Here is a 16,082-nt window from a genome sequence, read left to right as displayed (position 1 = left end):
TGCTTTAGCTTAAGTCCAAATTTACCTGTTTACTGCAGAACTGCCCTTTCAATTTCACGTGTAAGCGTGGGTCAACGCCACCTGGCGGTTTTCTCCCAAAGGGGCACGCACGAACCGGGGCGTCCCCATTCTAGCCACTGTAGCGAAACGGCGAGAATGCGGCCAATGTAGCTCTCGCTGCAAAAGGTGCGTGGTTCATCTTCTCCTCATAACCTCGCTATCAAAGTGTGTCCGCCTTAAAGAAATCACTCAATCCGCGCAGGAAATTAACACGGTTGTCAGTCTTCCGTAGTCATTATCATAGAAACATTCCCTTCGTCCGAGCCCATATTCTTCCCGCTCATCACATCTGAACCCGCGCAGGCCATGTTCATAGAGTAAAACCTATATTTACGAGGACTAACGCTTATCAAAATTCACCTCTAGTTTTATCTACTGTCGAATAGAACTCACTACCTTCGAACATTGTCTCGCTTACAGAATTATCATTTCACGCAGCACTGCTAGCCTTCTTCGAGCGTATCGGCTTGTCATAACCAACACATGATTGAATATTTACGTTAACACTGTTTTCATATACTTACTATTCTATGTTTTTTTCATTGCATGTGATATGTATTTCTGTAGGTTGTTTACCCATTTTTTTTTTTCGAAAGCATTTTTAAACTAATGTTCTGGTGGAGACTGATCGTCTGCTTCGCGTTTTGAGTTCGTTTGTGTTTTTCGCGCTACGAGATATTTTATAATCTTCGTTTTTCTTTTCTTCCTTGCTTGCCTTTCTTGTTGTTTGTTTCTGTTCTACGTTTCGATTCTTGTTTTCATTCTACCTAATGTCTTCCTATAATATTTGCATTGTACACTTCGCACTTACGCTTAACCTTCTCAAGCCCCCCCCCCCTCCTCTATGTAACGCCCTAACGGGCCTTTACGGTGCTCAAACAAAATAAATAACCAAATAAATAAACATGTTACGTGAATTCGCTACATGGTTTACGAGGGTTTTTGCAAACGTTACACTCGCAAATCAGTGGTCTATTTGATAACATTGTTTAATGTATCTATTTGGTTGGCTTTAGATGTACTGTTTGGTGTAATTTACAGAAGCGTGTCATCATTTTTCATTGCCGAGTTACAGAGTTGTAAACTTGATATTTTCGTTTTCTGCAAATTTGCGATATATGTCAATTTTTATTAAAAACTTTATGGCCTAAATTGAAAATTCGCAACCAACAGGGACGAGATATTAACTTTCTTTTCTAATGGAACAAACCTCATGACATATGGCGCAGTGGTTCCCGAAAAAATTATTTCTCCTTTCTTATGTTTATAGATAGGAGGGCCCGAGCTAAAGCTTCCTCTTAAAGGGACACTAAAGACAAAAGTGATCTCACCTGTATTACGTAAATTACCCTTCTGCAATACAAGAAATACCAGGCTTACCTCCAGAAAACACTTGGTAACCCCGAGAGGGCGCAAAAAGGTGGTGGCGACGCCGCCTTGAGGTTCCTGCACAAGTCTGCCGTGATGTCTTAGATTTTAACGGCGTCCGTCCGGACCTAAGACTCTATTCTGGACATTCCGGCATTTTCTCCGAGGTGTGACGTAGGCGCGACGCTGACAAAATGGCACTGATGGCCCCGATTTGCTTTCGTAACGTGACGCAAGTTTTACGTTTGGCCTAAGAAACTGTCATGTTAGGCATTGAGCCTAGCGTTCTTGATAAAGCAAAACAGTTTTCTTCCCCACTAAAAATAAAGCAGCTCGCTCAAAGCGTACGATTATTCCATCAAAAATGTTTCTCGCTTCCGTCGTCTGCACATCGGGCGGACAGTGGGGCTAGTTTCGGTATTAGTATAGTGCCTAGAATATACTGGCTGGTGTGCCGACCACCCGCTGTTTTCAATGGAGGAGCGTGGCACCGTTTGCAATGAATGCCCACGGTGGCCGACAGGGGTCGCAGCAATACAGGTGGGTGTAGGGTGCCTCGATGCCCAGCGCCGCCGTCCAGGGTGGAGACAACCCCGCTGGCGCCGCCATATTGTGTCACACGAGCTGAGACTCAGCTACGCTTGCGTTCATAGAGTGTTACTCGCGGCGCGCTTCCAAGTGCTTTGCCTTGATGAGGATTTTTTTATCGGTGTCCCATCTGCATATCTTTATAACCAATAGCCGTTAACTCGTCGAAGGTCGAAGACGTTAATGTATGGCGCCGGGAACATGCCCCAAGTTGCCTAATTCAATCACATTTAATATGCCGTGTGTATGTTTAAAATACGCACTATTTTTTTTTGCGCTTCGATGCTTGGTATATAAGGTTTGCGACCCCTGTGTGTAGAAGTTTTTCTTTTTCGCTGTTGTATTTTGGTTTACACGTCACGCCTCCTTTACCGTAGCCAGCCACTCGCGCACGGCGGTTAGTTTCCCTTGCGTTGCGCGTGCTCTTCGCGTTCGTTGCAATTATTTGACGATATCTACGCGCAATTTTTGCTTTTTTTGCCAACAAAACTGTGTGCTGACAGGATTAAGCTGGTGTAAAAATAACTGCGATGTGAAAATAAGGTTTAGTTGGTGCTGTAGAGAAAAAAAATGTGGTTGATCCCTCTTATATAGGAATCGGTATAGAACACGAAAGTGAAACGTGTCTTCACAGAAGTAGTGTAATGTTTATTGCACATTGATATATAATGTCTATTGGTGTTTTGTGGCTAAAGCGCCCTTAGGCGTTGATGCACCCACGCTGACGCCTGGTGGCACGTCTCCTCCATCACGACTACCAACGTCGATGACCATGAGCAACCGTCGTGCATATGGAAGCTGCACTACGCTGCACACGCTAGCACAACGCGAAAGACGAAGCACGTAACTGACACACTAATACAACGCGCAAGACAAAGCACGTAACTGAATCGTCACCGAGTCAAATCAGCGCGTACAGCGCGTCGTAATTGCAGCCTCCGCGATCAACTTCAGAAACATTTTCAGAGCTAATTGCGGAGGCCACGCTCCGCTGTGCTGAGTACGGTGAACGCCACCTAGGTGGCGTTGGTAGTGCTTCTTGATGCCAGCGTCCCTTCGAATGCTGGCATCGAGGCGTCGTAGTACTGAGACCACCGAAGCGTTCACTGTCGGTGCGCGTTCAGGCCGGAATACATGGAGCGAATAACCGGCGTCCGAGCGAAGAACTTCGTCGGGCGGCGAACGTCCGACGGCCGGCGTCAAGAAATTTGCCGTCCGCAGCCGATCTGCCTGTCCAAACATTTTCGTCGGGCGAACGCCGCCGCCGGAAGCGTCTAGCGCGCAGCGGTGGACGACAGCCAATCAGGAGGCACTAGTTCCGGTCGCAATGCATGCTGCGCGCCTTTTCGCGTTGTCTGCAATCGCGTTGGTGTTGCCGTGTCTGCATGTCTCTGCACCGATTGAGTAGTTCCTAGTATGATCTCTCAGGAATCGCGTTGTATTTGTACATCCCATATCCGCTGATCTGCGAGGAAACAGACAAGCAGTGCAAGCTCTCTACAACAACCTTCAACAGAAATCTTCTGATCTCAGAGGCCACATGCTGTCGTCATGCCTATCTCCCGACTTCCCCGATAGATGGCGTTGGCATCGGATATTTCTTTCGCTAGGCTTAGACGCGTTCGAAACGAGAAGCGATCTCGAAAACTACTCAAGGTTATCCATAATACTCTGTCGTCGAAGCGGCCTGAGACTAAGCGAAAGCCGTTTACGCAGTCATTTGCTTCCAACTAAGTGAATTCTACAAGGACAACGCCAAATTCAGTTCGAAGCGGGCGGCCGGGACCGCCGCCAACACGGCGGCCAACGCGCGGCGGCGTTCGCCGCATGTATTGCAACACAGCAAACATCCTGCGTCGTGTCGCCGCGTCGTTACTTGACGCGTGAAGTTCGTCGAGAAAGTTCGCTCCATGTATCCCGGGCTTTAGTGTCATAATGCAGTACTTCTCTTTTCTGCTCATAGGCGGCGGCACCGCCCCGAGCAAGAGCGCGGGTACACGGAGGAGTGTTAGATATATAAGGCGCGTCTGTGTAGCTCTCTGCGAATGCGTTTGTGGCGCAATGGGTTAAACGCTCGGCGATCTATCGTCGCGGACCGAGAGGTCGTGGGTTCGATTCCCAAATTTTGCATGTTTGTGGAACTTTTTCTTCTGGTTTCTTTCTTTGTATTATGTTCTATGACGTATTTCCGTGACGGAAATACGTCAGTGAAGTCTTGGTGGACCCCGGAATAAAACACTTTCGTGTTAAAATGTAATGTAACTTGTCTGTGTCAATCTTGCGTAGTACACACAAGAAATCAAACGATGCACAAAATACATTTACTTATAATGTCTGGTACAATCAATCATGAAAGAGATATGTACATGAAAAATTATATGTACTGTGTGGCGCCTGAAGGTTATGTTGAAAGACGAGATAAAAAAATTAATTCGCAAGGTAGGCTCGACACACAATTCGGAATAGAGAGAGTTTTTTTATTTATTTATTACATGGGGGGGGGGTTCAAGTGAGTACATCAACCTTATTACACACAATATAAATCGAAAACAAGAATGCAAACAAGAAAACGCAACCGCGGGTAATATTAATCAAGATATCCAGCCAGAATACATACATCAGCTACCATCGAATACGTCGCATCAGCCAAACACATCGATGGCGAGTACAGAACATTTCATAAATAACCATTAGAACACTGATAACTACATTGAAAAAATAAACAACACTGCATACATATCACGTACAAAAACCGTAAATGAAACTAAGACAGTCAAATACAGATTAGCAATGTTTTTCACTTCGAAAATATAGTCCATGATGATGTAGGGCTGTTGACTTTACCAGACGGCGCCCATCCTGTCGATTTCCCTCGTACTGGTCCTCTTCAACGTGTTTCTAAGTACAGGTAAAACAACAAAAGTGATTATTGATATGAAAAGTTGCCTTGTAAATACAGAGAACCCATTACAGTGCTTAAAATAAATTTTAGCAGAAGCAATGCTGTATTACCTCGCTTCACACGTTTCGAAGAAATGCACAGGCTACAACAGACACCATGCCAGAAAGCGCCGAAACATTTTGGTCCCATGATGCCCCTTAACTCTACTACACCTGGGCATACCGTGCACAGGCATTTAAAGACCGTCACAGTACCCACTACGATCGGGAATGAGCACGAATAACCATCGGCTTACGATCACCACGCTACAAATATGTACAAGTCTAAAAAATCAGCTATGTAACGTAACACCCTGAGGTCCGCAAGATATCTCCTGAGAAATCAGAGAAAATCACAATGTTTCGCTTACCACGTACAAAACAGCCGCTCTCCCCAGACGAAGCACTGCGTTCTTTAGTCCCAAATAACCAGTACCGAAAAAAGAAAAAAAAGAAACAAGAGACACACACGTCGATGTGTGCTTCCCGTGAAAAAGGAAAATAGGTGGCTTATGTGACGATTCGTAGCTAATGTAAGACTATTTCGCGGCTAAGCATCTTTGTCAGTCCTTAAAATAAGGGTACAGACTGCGCCCATCAAAACTAAAAAAGCCTATGCGACGCGCGCTCGCAAACCATACGCTACTCAGACAGCATCGATGCAGTGCTTACTTAGTTCGTGAGCGAGGATCAGAGAATACTTTCTTATTTAAATGAAAAACACGGTGCGGTAGTCTAAACATTCTTGACACTTACCTCGCAAATGCAGGAGTTATCCGTTGCCTTCCAGTGATCGCGCTTTACTTGGGCTTCCCATCTCTTCCGTCGCTCTGGGTCCCGGGGGAAGCGAAAACAACGCAGTCCTTTACGCGTCGATCCGGCGCACTTGGGAACACAACAGCCCGTCATGTCGACACGATGCACTTGATAGCTTGTCAGTCATGCGGCTGAACACTGTCTAGCAAGTAGAAGCATCCGCGAAGCATCCGCGCGCACTGTGCCTCGAACTCAGCACCGGCACCAAGCAATCGCAACGGCTCGCTGTCACACAATATGGCGTCGCAGCGAGAAAGCGGCGGCGCGGGAGCGGTCAAAGGTTGGCACCACCCTGAACGGCGGCGCTGGCATCGAGGCACCCTTAAAGCCCCTTGATGTTAGAAAGTAGCGACACGCTTTGATCTACGCCGCCACACCCTCGCCGGCGCGGTCAACCTCCTCCTTTTCTCCCCCTCTTTCGCGGAGGCAGCGCATCCGCCACGCTGAATGGCTGCGGCGCGCGAGACTACCCGGTCAGGTGACCCTGACGTCACGAAAACTGCGCGGAACTTGCTTTCGCGCGCCTTTGGTTTCTCCCGCTCGCCATGAGCAGTCCAAGTAGTGGTCGCCCTGCCGCTCCGAACGTGTGTTTCCCAAGTTTTCCCATCCTGTCGTAGGAATCTGAGCTTCGTTTTCAGTGAAAATGCCTTGTTGCTGCGCGTTTCAATGCAGCAGCAGGTCAGAGAAAGGGCAAGCCTTATTTTATATCCCCCGAGGTGAACGGAATGTCGTGCGTCGGAAGCAGTGGCTCCATAACATCTGGAGAAGGGATTTCGCCCCTTCTAAGCACGCCGTTCTTTGCGAGGCGAATGTTGCAGCTTTCCTCATATTTGCGGATGAAGTTGCATGAAGATTTTAATGCTCTTCGCATAGCCGGACTCTTCGTTCAGTTCAATACAGAGCACCGATAACTGTGCATATAGTTTTTTTCTTAAAGTGAGTCGGCTCAAATTTTTGTTCACTCTTCGACCCGTGACAAAGCTTTTTGTGTTTTCGCGCGTGCGTTAGTTTTCAAATGTATGTAATTTGTGAGTTAATGCCTGTAACTCATATTTTGTAGTTGTGTGCGTGTGTGTGTGCGTGTTTGTGTATGTGCGTGCGTGTGTGCGTGTATGTGTGTGCGCGCGCGCGCGTGTGTGTGTGTGTGTGCGTGTGATCCTTGCGCCTGATACTTGTGAAGCCAAGGAACTATATTACTCTTATTGCGTGCTTATTGTATCTTTGCAAAGTTTCAATACTGCGAGCATTTCTTTTTCTTTACGTACTTTATGTTGCGAAGGCATGAACCGCAATATATATGTAGATAAGTGGTATTATGTATTATTCGCGCATGCTCATTAAGTACAAGCCACGCGCTTCTGAGAATCTCCCTCAATTCTGATTAACTTACCATCTTGAAGTCTGTAAGTTAATTATCAAGTGCCAGTCTTAGCAGTTTCCGTGTAAGCAATCAGCCTTTTGTTGTTGTTTTTTTTTTTGTTTTTTTTGAGAGAGAGACTTAGGTTACTCCCAGAGGTGATGGAATGTAATTTCTCGTCGTTTCATAGTGACGGAATACAGGCGCGTGTGTAAAGTTCTATGTTGGCTGTTTCGCAAACACAGCACGTATTTTGCACCGTGGCATTGGTACAAAGGCTTTTGGCCCACTCATTTTGGCGAATTCACTTTAAGTAAACTATCACATTTCTTCTTGGTTACCTTCTCTGAGCATTTTAAGAGCGAATATTGTGAACCAAATTCTAGTTTATACTCTACGCTGCTTATATTGTATGCACCCAATACACCTCCGCGTTACGGACTATCCAAGTGGCGACGTAGAGGTAAACAGCTCAGCCACTGCTTGGTACTCATTTTTTGGGAGCGCTTCCGCTTCTATTTATCGAAGCGTCCTCAAAAAAAAAAAGTCACGACGTTCTATCGGAAACGTACTTTCGTCATGACAGTTTCACAAGGGATAAATTCCCATACAACGCTTGAAAGGGCCGAATAAACAAGCGCGCGCATTGATTCTAATGCGGCTGCAGCGAGCCACTGGAGGGTTCAGCGCCGCGCCGGCCCGGTGAGGGGGAGAATTCCGAGGAGAATTGAGGAGGAAAGCGCGCGCGGGGGGGAGAGTGTCGCTACTTTCTAACATCAAGGGGCTTTAGGCACCCTAGGTGGGTGCCGACTCCGCGTGTCGTCTGCTTCGCACAGCAGTTTCGCAGCGGTTGCGTCGATTTCTATGTTTGCGTTTTCAGTGTTATTACAGTGTTGCGTGTTTCTTCTTGGGGTTCTCAAAGAGTGAGTGCGTGGTTGTTGTGTTTCTGTGCCTGTCATTACGAGAACTATGTGGCGGCGGTGAAAAAATGGCGAAACCAAAGCGACAGTGCAAGGAGAGGACCTGCTTTGTGCCGTTGTGTAGAAGTGGTTACCGCTCGAACAAAGATCGTGTATCCTTGTTCACTGCACCATCTCATGCAACGCGGCTAGCAGAATGGGCAAGAATGATCAGGAGAACGGACAGAAAGCTGACGCCAACAGCTGTTGTTTGTGAAAAACATTTCGAAAGCAGTTTAATCGAGCGTGCGTTCTCTATCACCGTGAACGGCGTTGTCCACGAGATTCCCCGCGATAAACCGCGCCTGAAACCCGACGCCATACCCACGATATTTCCCGAGTATCCTAAGCACCTTGTGCCTAAAGTGCCAGCAAAAATAAAAACAAGAAATATGTGCGAACAGGATCTAGAGCTTCCAGCAAAGCGGCACAGGCGTGCCCAGTCAGATGCCTCTGAGCTGTGCTCAGCCGTTGAGAGTGACGAATCGGAGAGCCTCGAAGGATGTGGTGACCACCTGAATACTGCTGCACCTGAAGAGTGCACCCCGCGCTGTAGCTCTGAAACAGCAAGCGCGCAAAATGACGAAGCTCAGCGCCTGCAAACCACTTGGGAAATTCGCCACCCGTTCTGCGACCTCTTTATTCCGGTCTCTTGGATGAAAGTACCATCTCCGCCAGTAGAATCAGTAGCTTACGCTTATTGTGAAGCCGAAGTGAATAACTTCGCCACACTTTTCATTCAGAAAATGGTACTGTTCGAAAAGCCTTTGCCTGAACGACAATCAGTGACAGCCACGGTGTACCTGAGAGGAAGGGAGAAGTCGAAACAAGTCCTCAGAACTCGCGATGAGGCGGAATCCCTGATCAAGGACGTTTCCTTAACAGCTCTTTGTGGTGGATGCGGCCTAAAGCCTGCTTCAAAGAAGCACACTTCCTACAGAGGCATGTTTTTTGCGGAAAAATGCTTGTTATCTACGCAGTCTGATGGTATCGAGTCTTGTGTTTTCTGCAAGTACCAAAGAATTCTGGCTCAAAACCAAGCCTACAGGAAAAAGAAAAGGGAAAAGGCAAGCGCAGGAAAGCATGGCGAAAAGAAACACTGTAAGAACATTTCTCGCAATTTGTCGAGAACCAAGAAACGACTCGCAACTGCAAAAGAACAGGTGGCACACATGAAAGAGCAAAATGATGCTGTTAGCGAAGAAGCATTTGAGAGTAAAATTAAATCTCTTCCCCCAAAACAGCAACTCGCTGTCAAGAGTTGTTTCCTTGCTGCAAGACGGAAGTCACATAAAGGCATGCGATACAATGATGAGTGGATCGTAGAATGCATGATGATGAAGATGCGCAGCCCGAAGTTATACGAACATCTCCGCAGAGAAACCATTATGGTACTGCCCGGTAGAACATGCCTGCAAAGCTACCTGCAGCGCTTCAAGGGTGGCTTTGGCCTCAGTGCCAATATTTTCAATGCATTAATTGAAAAGTCGAAGACCATGGATGTTTACAGTCGACATGGTGGCCTCGTCATCGATGAGATCAAGCTTTCCGAGCACCTAAATGTAAAATCAGCCGGTGAGTAAAGCTTAAGTACAAATTCTTGCAAAGTCCTGCGTACATGACGAAAAATGTGATGTTCTGCTAATCGCTACGATTTTCCTCAAATGAAATGTACGATCGAAAGCCAATATGCCTAAGGTGTTGCTTTTTATTGCGATATCAATTATATGACCACGTACTCCAGGTAAACTTTCGCCACCGCTGTAATGTTCTGGATAAAGTTCAAGTGCGATAAGATCTATCACACCCTGAGTGCCGTATGCTGTGCGTGCGAGGGTGAGCCGAAAATGATAATGGTTTAATGCACGCCATCTTCCCGTGCGCTCAATGTTGGAGCTCACGTACGTTATTAAACGCGAGCTTGGGGCAGGGGCGGCAGGCGAGGGAGCGTTTGCTCTTCTAGACCGGCCGTGGCTGCGCATGGATGTGCGCGCGCCGTATCTTGGAGGCTATATGCGGCGGGTGCATAGCCTAAGGGCGAGCCGAGATGGCTTGTGGCTACGTAAAAGCTCTATGTTCCCGCGCGGCTGGAGTTGGTGGTCAAGTAATCTCAATTTCCCGAAAGGTGGTGAAGCGAGAGGCCGCACGAAGCGTTCCCTCCTCGCTGCTTGTGACAGTGAATGTGACAGTGAATGTTCTTGGTCATCGAGTGATATCCGTCCAAGAAGTGCCTGTGCATACGCGACACCGCTCTTGCAAATTTAATTATAGTTTACTGCAACCTACACGACCGATAAAACTACGAACCTTCATACTTCATGTAGTTGTTTAACGCTTTGCCGTCACTATAAAATTCCTCGCCTTTCATGTAAACTGTCATTTAACATTGTTTTACAGCGATTGATTATATTCTAACCTTTTTTGAGAGATGTGAAAGTAAAACTGGATGTTCCTCTTGTGCTTCTCTTTTACTATTAAGGCCACATTGAAGGCTTTGTCGACCTCGGGAATCATACACCTGCTGACCAGAAGAATGTGCTGGCAGACCATGGCATGGTTGTGCTGTTTCAGCCATTTACTGATAAGCTGATTTATCTTTCTTTTTTGCTTCTCAACCATATAGCACGCAAAGCGTGTGCTCTTAGAAAATACTTATACCTTTATGCAGGAAACTGGACGCAAATTCTTGGCGTTTTTGCCTCCAAGGGCAACGTGAAATCCGCGACACTGGCGAAAATCGTTGTGGAAACGACTGTCCTTGCTGAAAAAGCTGGCCTCTTTGTAGACTGCATAACATGCGACGGCGCCAGCTGGAATAGGAGTATGTGGCGGCTGTTTGGAATACAGGGTGAGATTTTATTTGAGTGTAATATATGCTAAGTTGTTCTTACAACGTGGTGCTACTGCAGCACATGGTTTACGATTTTTACAAGTTGTGATAACGTAATGCCCAGCGTGGGCGCAGTGGTTTTTGTGTTGCGCTACTAAGCCCGAGAGCGCGGGATCAAATCCCTGCCGCGGCCACTGCATTTCAATGGGGGCGAATTCGAATACAAAAACGCCAGTGTACCGAGCATTGGGTGCCCGTTAAAACACCCCAGGTGGTCAAAATAATCCGTAGTCCGGTCCCCCACTACCGCGTGCTTCATAATCAGATTGTGGTTACGGTACGTAAAACCCCACAATTTCATTTTTAAATGAAGTAATGATTTTTCCTTCTCGGCATGTGTTTTTCTTTTTTTTACAAGGTTCTGCAAGCCACGTCCGGAACAGCACCAATCACCCAGTCGATCCGAAGAGGCAGCTGTTCTTTGTGTCGGATTTTCCACACCTAATGAAAAACGTGAGAAATGGATTTGTTGCAAAAGGGTGCCTGACACCAGCTGGACATGTCCACAGTGGTATTGTTCAAGTAGCTTTCGAAGCAGATCGCGAAAGTGTTACACTAAAGGTGATGCTGAGCATTACAAATTCCCACATTAAGCCGAACTGTTTCGAAAAAATGAAGGTGGATCTCGCATTTCAGCTCTTCAGCGATCAGGTCATCAAAGGGCTTTTTGTGTACAGGGAGCGCATTGAATCTTCGTATAGGACTGTGCAACCGACTGTAGATATTGTGAAAGAAATGAATCGCCTGATTCGTGTCATGACATCACGGACAAGCGAAAAGGCGCTCAAGCCTTGCAGCCCAAACATGCACTTTTTGAAAGGGCTTCTTGAGTATTTGCAAGAGTGGGAGCAGCATGCAAAACCAGCTGGTGGTGGTTTTCTTACACAAAGCACAGCTTCTGGACTAAGGGTTACCATCAAGAGTACCCTTGATCTGTTGTCCTACCTGACATCTACTCTAGGCTTCAAATATCTTTTAACGTCCCGTTTAAGCCAGGATAAGCTAGAAAACCTTTTCGGAATAATTAGGCAATCATCAGGGTGCAACGATCACCCAACAGTTTCGCAGTTTCTCGTGACTGTCAATTTACTGGCATTTTATAATCTGGCCAAACCACCCAGAGGAGGGAACTGCCCACCAGACATAGTCAAGGCACTGCTGAATCCAACTGAGTTGTGTGCAACAACGGGCAGGAGACTTCTGGACAGGATAGACGGCCTTCTTGACCGGGGAAGTATCAATGAAGCTGAGGATGCCATTCAATCTCTCGTGGGCAGTGGTGAGCATGAAGCGTACATAGAAAAAAAGAGCAATAGTGCTTTGATCTACTATACTGCAGGTTATGTTGCACGAAAGATCATTGCCAAAAATGCTTGTCCCCAGTGTGCAGGCTGCCTTTGCGTAAGTAAAGCTGAAGCTAGTGCCGACGCTGCTTCATACTTCACTACTCACTTTGATAATGGAGGCCTCGTCTATCCTAGTCAGAACTTGTCAAGCGCTATAAAGGCCATGGAAGATGCTTTTACTGTGTTTTTCAGTAAAAAGAAGTTACACGAAGCGAGTCTAGCTGAATTTTCAAGTCAGCTGCAGACACTGGCCTTTCCTCAACTAGGGTGCCCAGAGCATGAAAAAGCAGCTTTGACGGCAGTTGTAAAGTTCTATGTTCTCTTGAGGTTTCGTTTTTTTGTAAAAGGCATCAACAAAGAGAGGGAAGCGCGAAGGGAACGGCAAAAGCTCCATAAACTGCGCCACTGCCACTAGATCTATCTTCTTTATGGATGTTTGCATTATTTCTTCTAGTGATGTATTGTGCCTATGTTTGAGTGTTGTTACGTTTCAATAAACTATTTGTTACTTTAAATAAAAGCTCTGGTTCCTACTTTTGTTTACGTATATTAGACATAAAAAAGAACGAGTTTACCAGGTATAAACAATGTATAGTACACGGAACACCAGCAGTCAGCTCTACAGGTCAATATAACCTTAGTATTGCTTTACTTTATTAGAATAAAGTAGCCTAAAAATTACCTTTAAAAATTTGCGCTATCACGAGAATACAAATTCCGTTTACCCTTCGCAGCATAGAAGCACTGGAGGTCCGACGCTCGAAGCCCAGCTGAGCTAGTATAAGCTTTTCACGCAAGCAGCAAGTAGTAAATAGGCATTCTTATAGTCAAAAGAAACCCTAAATTAGAAATCACCTTCCCACATGAGAACTTTACTGCTCCTACGGCTTTATAAATACAAAAAGCGCAGCAGCCCCTTGTGAAAACACGGTGGTCTATGAAGAGCGGGCGGCGCCGCGGCACACACCCGCATGGCAGCGCTCCTAGCGGCAGCCGCCGACATTCATTGCAAATGGTGCCACCCGGAAGGCCGCGGTCGGCACACTAGCCAGTATATTCTAGGCACTATAGTATTAGCAATAAAGCGTCGCCATGACACTGGTAGCCGAAGCAAAATTCAGTAACTTTTCCATATGTGGCTCTATCTTTGCAACCTACATCGCAATAAAGTGATGCAATTGTGTCTAGAAATAAAATGTTTTCGGCTAGTTTCTTTTTTGGCATGCTACACTTTTATTAGTCGTTTCACTTGTTGCGCCAACGGGTGGCGCTTTCGCTCTTATCGCTTCGGCTGCCATTCCGTTCGTCTGCTGCGGCCGCTCTCTGCACCTCTGCACACGTGCACGCTTTTGCTGTCTGCTTTGCGCTGCGACATTTTGTTTCTGTATCGGCCACTGTCCCAGCGATGTATAAAAAAGGAAGAAAGGCCACGAGACGTTCTGGGCGGCTCTGTGGTGGGCCAACACAGGAAGGGACGGCAGGGTTGCTTTTTTCCGCTTCCAAGAGAATGAAAAGTAAGCTCGCTTTTTATGCAGTTATGTAGCGAATAGCCGCTAATCTTATCGAAACGGCTGTAAGACGAAACGAAGGGTATTCCGTACGCGGTACATTTGTCGGTGGTGTGTAAATACATTGAAGCTACCTATCGACCGCAGCTCCTGAGACGAGTGAGTGCTAGCTGACCCACTGTCGGAAATTGCGTTTCGTTGCATCTCGGTGTCTGCAGTGCGCTTTATGGAATGAAAAAAAAAGTGAAAACTTATTTTTGCTGAAGATGGTTGAATGCTTGCTGCACGACAAGGGGGTAAAGTTAGCGATCATTGTGCTTGCCTGTTGTGTTCTTGCTTAGACATTGCAAGTCGCCTAGAGCTCCACAAAATGCGGATACCAATTGAAGGAGCGCTGCGCTAGTGCAGAAAGCACTGCAAGCGCTGTTTTATTCGCGTTGCCTTCATGCTACGGCGTTACGCAGCGAAATGTGTCGCCAAAAAATAAAACGCCTGCTTCCTTGTTCTTCATTATGGAATGTTCGTCTAGGATGTGCGATGTTTGCGGTCGTTAACTGAGAACTAAGCAGACGAGTAGATTTTGTTCAGAACGAGCGAATTTACTTTCGTGTCAAGTCGCGCTGGCGTGCCGCGTATGAAAGTGCTTACGTAGGCGCTTAGCGAGCCACGCGCTCCGGTGTTCCCGCTAAGTATTGCTCCCCTTGTGCAAAACAAGTTATTCTATAATAGGAAATGCTCATAGACCGTTGACCAATGGCTTACAACTTTTGGAAGATCGTCTTCGAGTAATTGGCATTCTGCAAAATTAGGAAGACAAGGAGTATACAAAAAGGTTGAACAAACTAATCCGTCACTGCCTTATTGACACGTGAATAAGAAATTCACGTATCCCGATAATTTAGCTGTAAGAAACTGATCAGTGTTTTCAGACAGCTGTTGAGAAAGCAGCATTACCAAACCTGCTAGTTCAATATAGTAGCAGTTAAAATAAGAATTTGGATAGCTAAATGTTGTACCATATTTTTAGTATAAATCCCACAACAAAATATAAGAGTTGACGTACATGAATTGAAAGCACTGTTTTGAGGAAAGAGTGCTGAAATTTGTTCCTACAATTGAGTTACTTGAAAGCATAAAACTTATTCGATGTTTTCCAGACCACAGCTCCAGCACGGACAACTCCACCTCGTCTGTGTTTCGGTTTGAGAAATGTGCTGCCTTGAGTCTTTCAACTGTTCTCACGTAATATTTTTTTTTGCATGAGTAATCATAGGTAACTGCTGCGACAAACGATTTGCATTGGTAGGATTGTCTCATGCGAAGTAAAAAACATGACTTGTGCCTTTCAGAAATTGTAAGAAGCTTTATGTATATGCGCCTATCGAATGTGCACTTTGTACTGTAGACACGATATACTCACGTCTGCAATATTATTTTGTGTATACACCTCTTGCTGTACAAAAGTTGCTTATAAAATTGCGAAATAAAGCACATTTCACTGCCTGTTATTCTCCTGCCGAAACGGAGTAATCACGCTCTATGGCATGCTGGCTCATCTCTCATAACCGAGTAGGGTAAACTTTTAGCAAACACAGATGCGCTGCTGGCATTTATTCACTACATGAACGACGCACGCAAAAGGAAATGGTCATTAAAAAAAAAGGCTGATATTGACAGCCGTTAGATTAATGCAGACTGTAGCAGCAAACGGAACTCGTGCTAGTTTCCTCTTGCGTCTGCCGAGAAAATCGCACACTCGTCGAGCACATTGCAGATATGCGGGATGCCCATCTCCCCCTCACGCATCAGCAATATCGTTGCCATAACAGCAGGCTTAATTTCATTTTTTTTAATTCTCAGAAGCATGTCCTACCAAGCACCAGGGGAGAAACCGGCGCTCGTGACGGAATTCCCGTTTACCTGGGGAGTATACCAACTGACCTAGCCGTGGTCTGCATGCGCACAAGCTGTCGTCTGCTTCATTAGGTAGGATGCGTGTCCTCTGGAAAGAGGATGACTAATCGTATATTGGCACCAACGCGTTTGTTTTCTACCTTGAGACAACACACTCGACCTACCAGTGATAATCAGCGCACGCTCTAGGCCGCGGTATTGCTATCTCGTGAAACGCAAGTGACTCAGCCCGACTCGTCTGGCTGAGAAGCGGCCGAATATCATCGATAGCATTGCGCGCGCCACTGGTATCCGCTTGCGCGACGCAAACGCCGGCACTGCCATCTCTTGTTCACT

Source organism: Dermacentor silvarum, chromosome 7, assembly GCF_013339745.2.
Source record: "Dermacentor silvarum isolate Dsil-2018 chromosome 7, BIME_Dsil_1.4, whole genome shotgun sequence".
NCBI classification, from domain to species: Eukaryota; Metazoa; Arthropoda; class Arachnida; order Ixodida; family Ixodidae; genus Dermacentor; species Dermacentor silvarum.
This window is presented reverse-complemented; position numbering follows the sequence as displayed.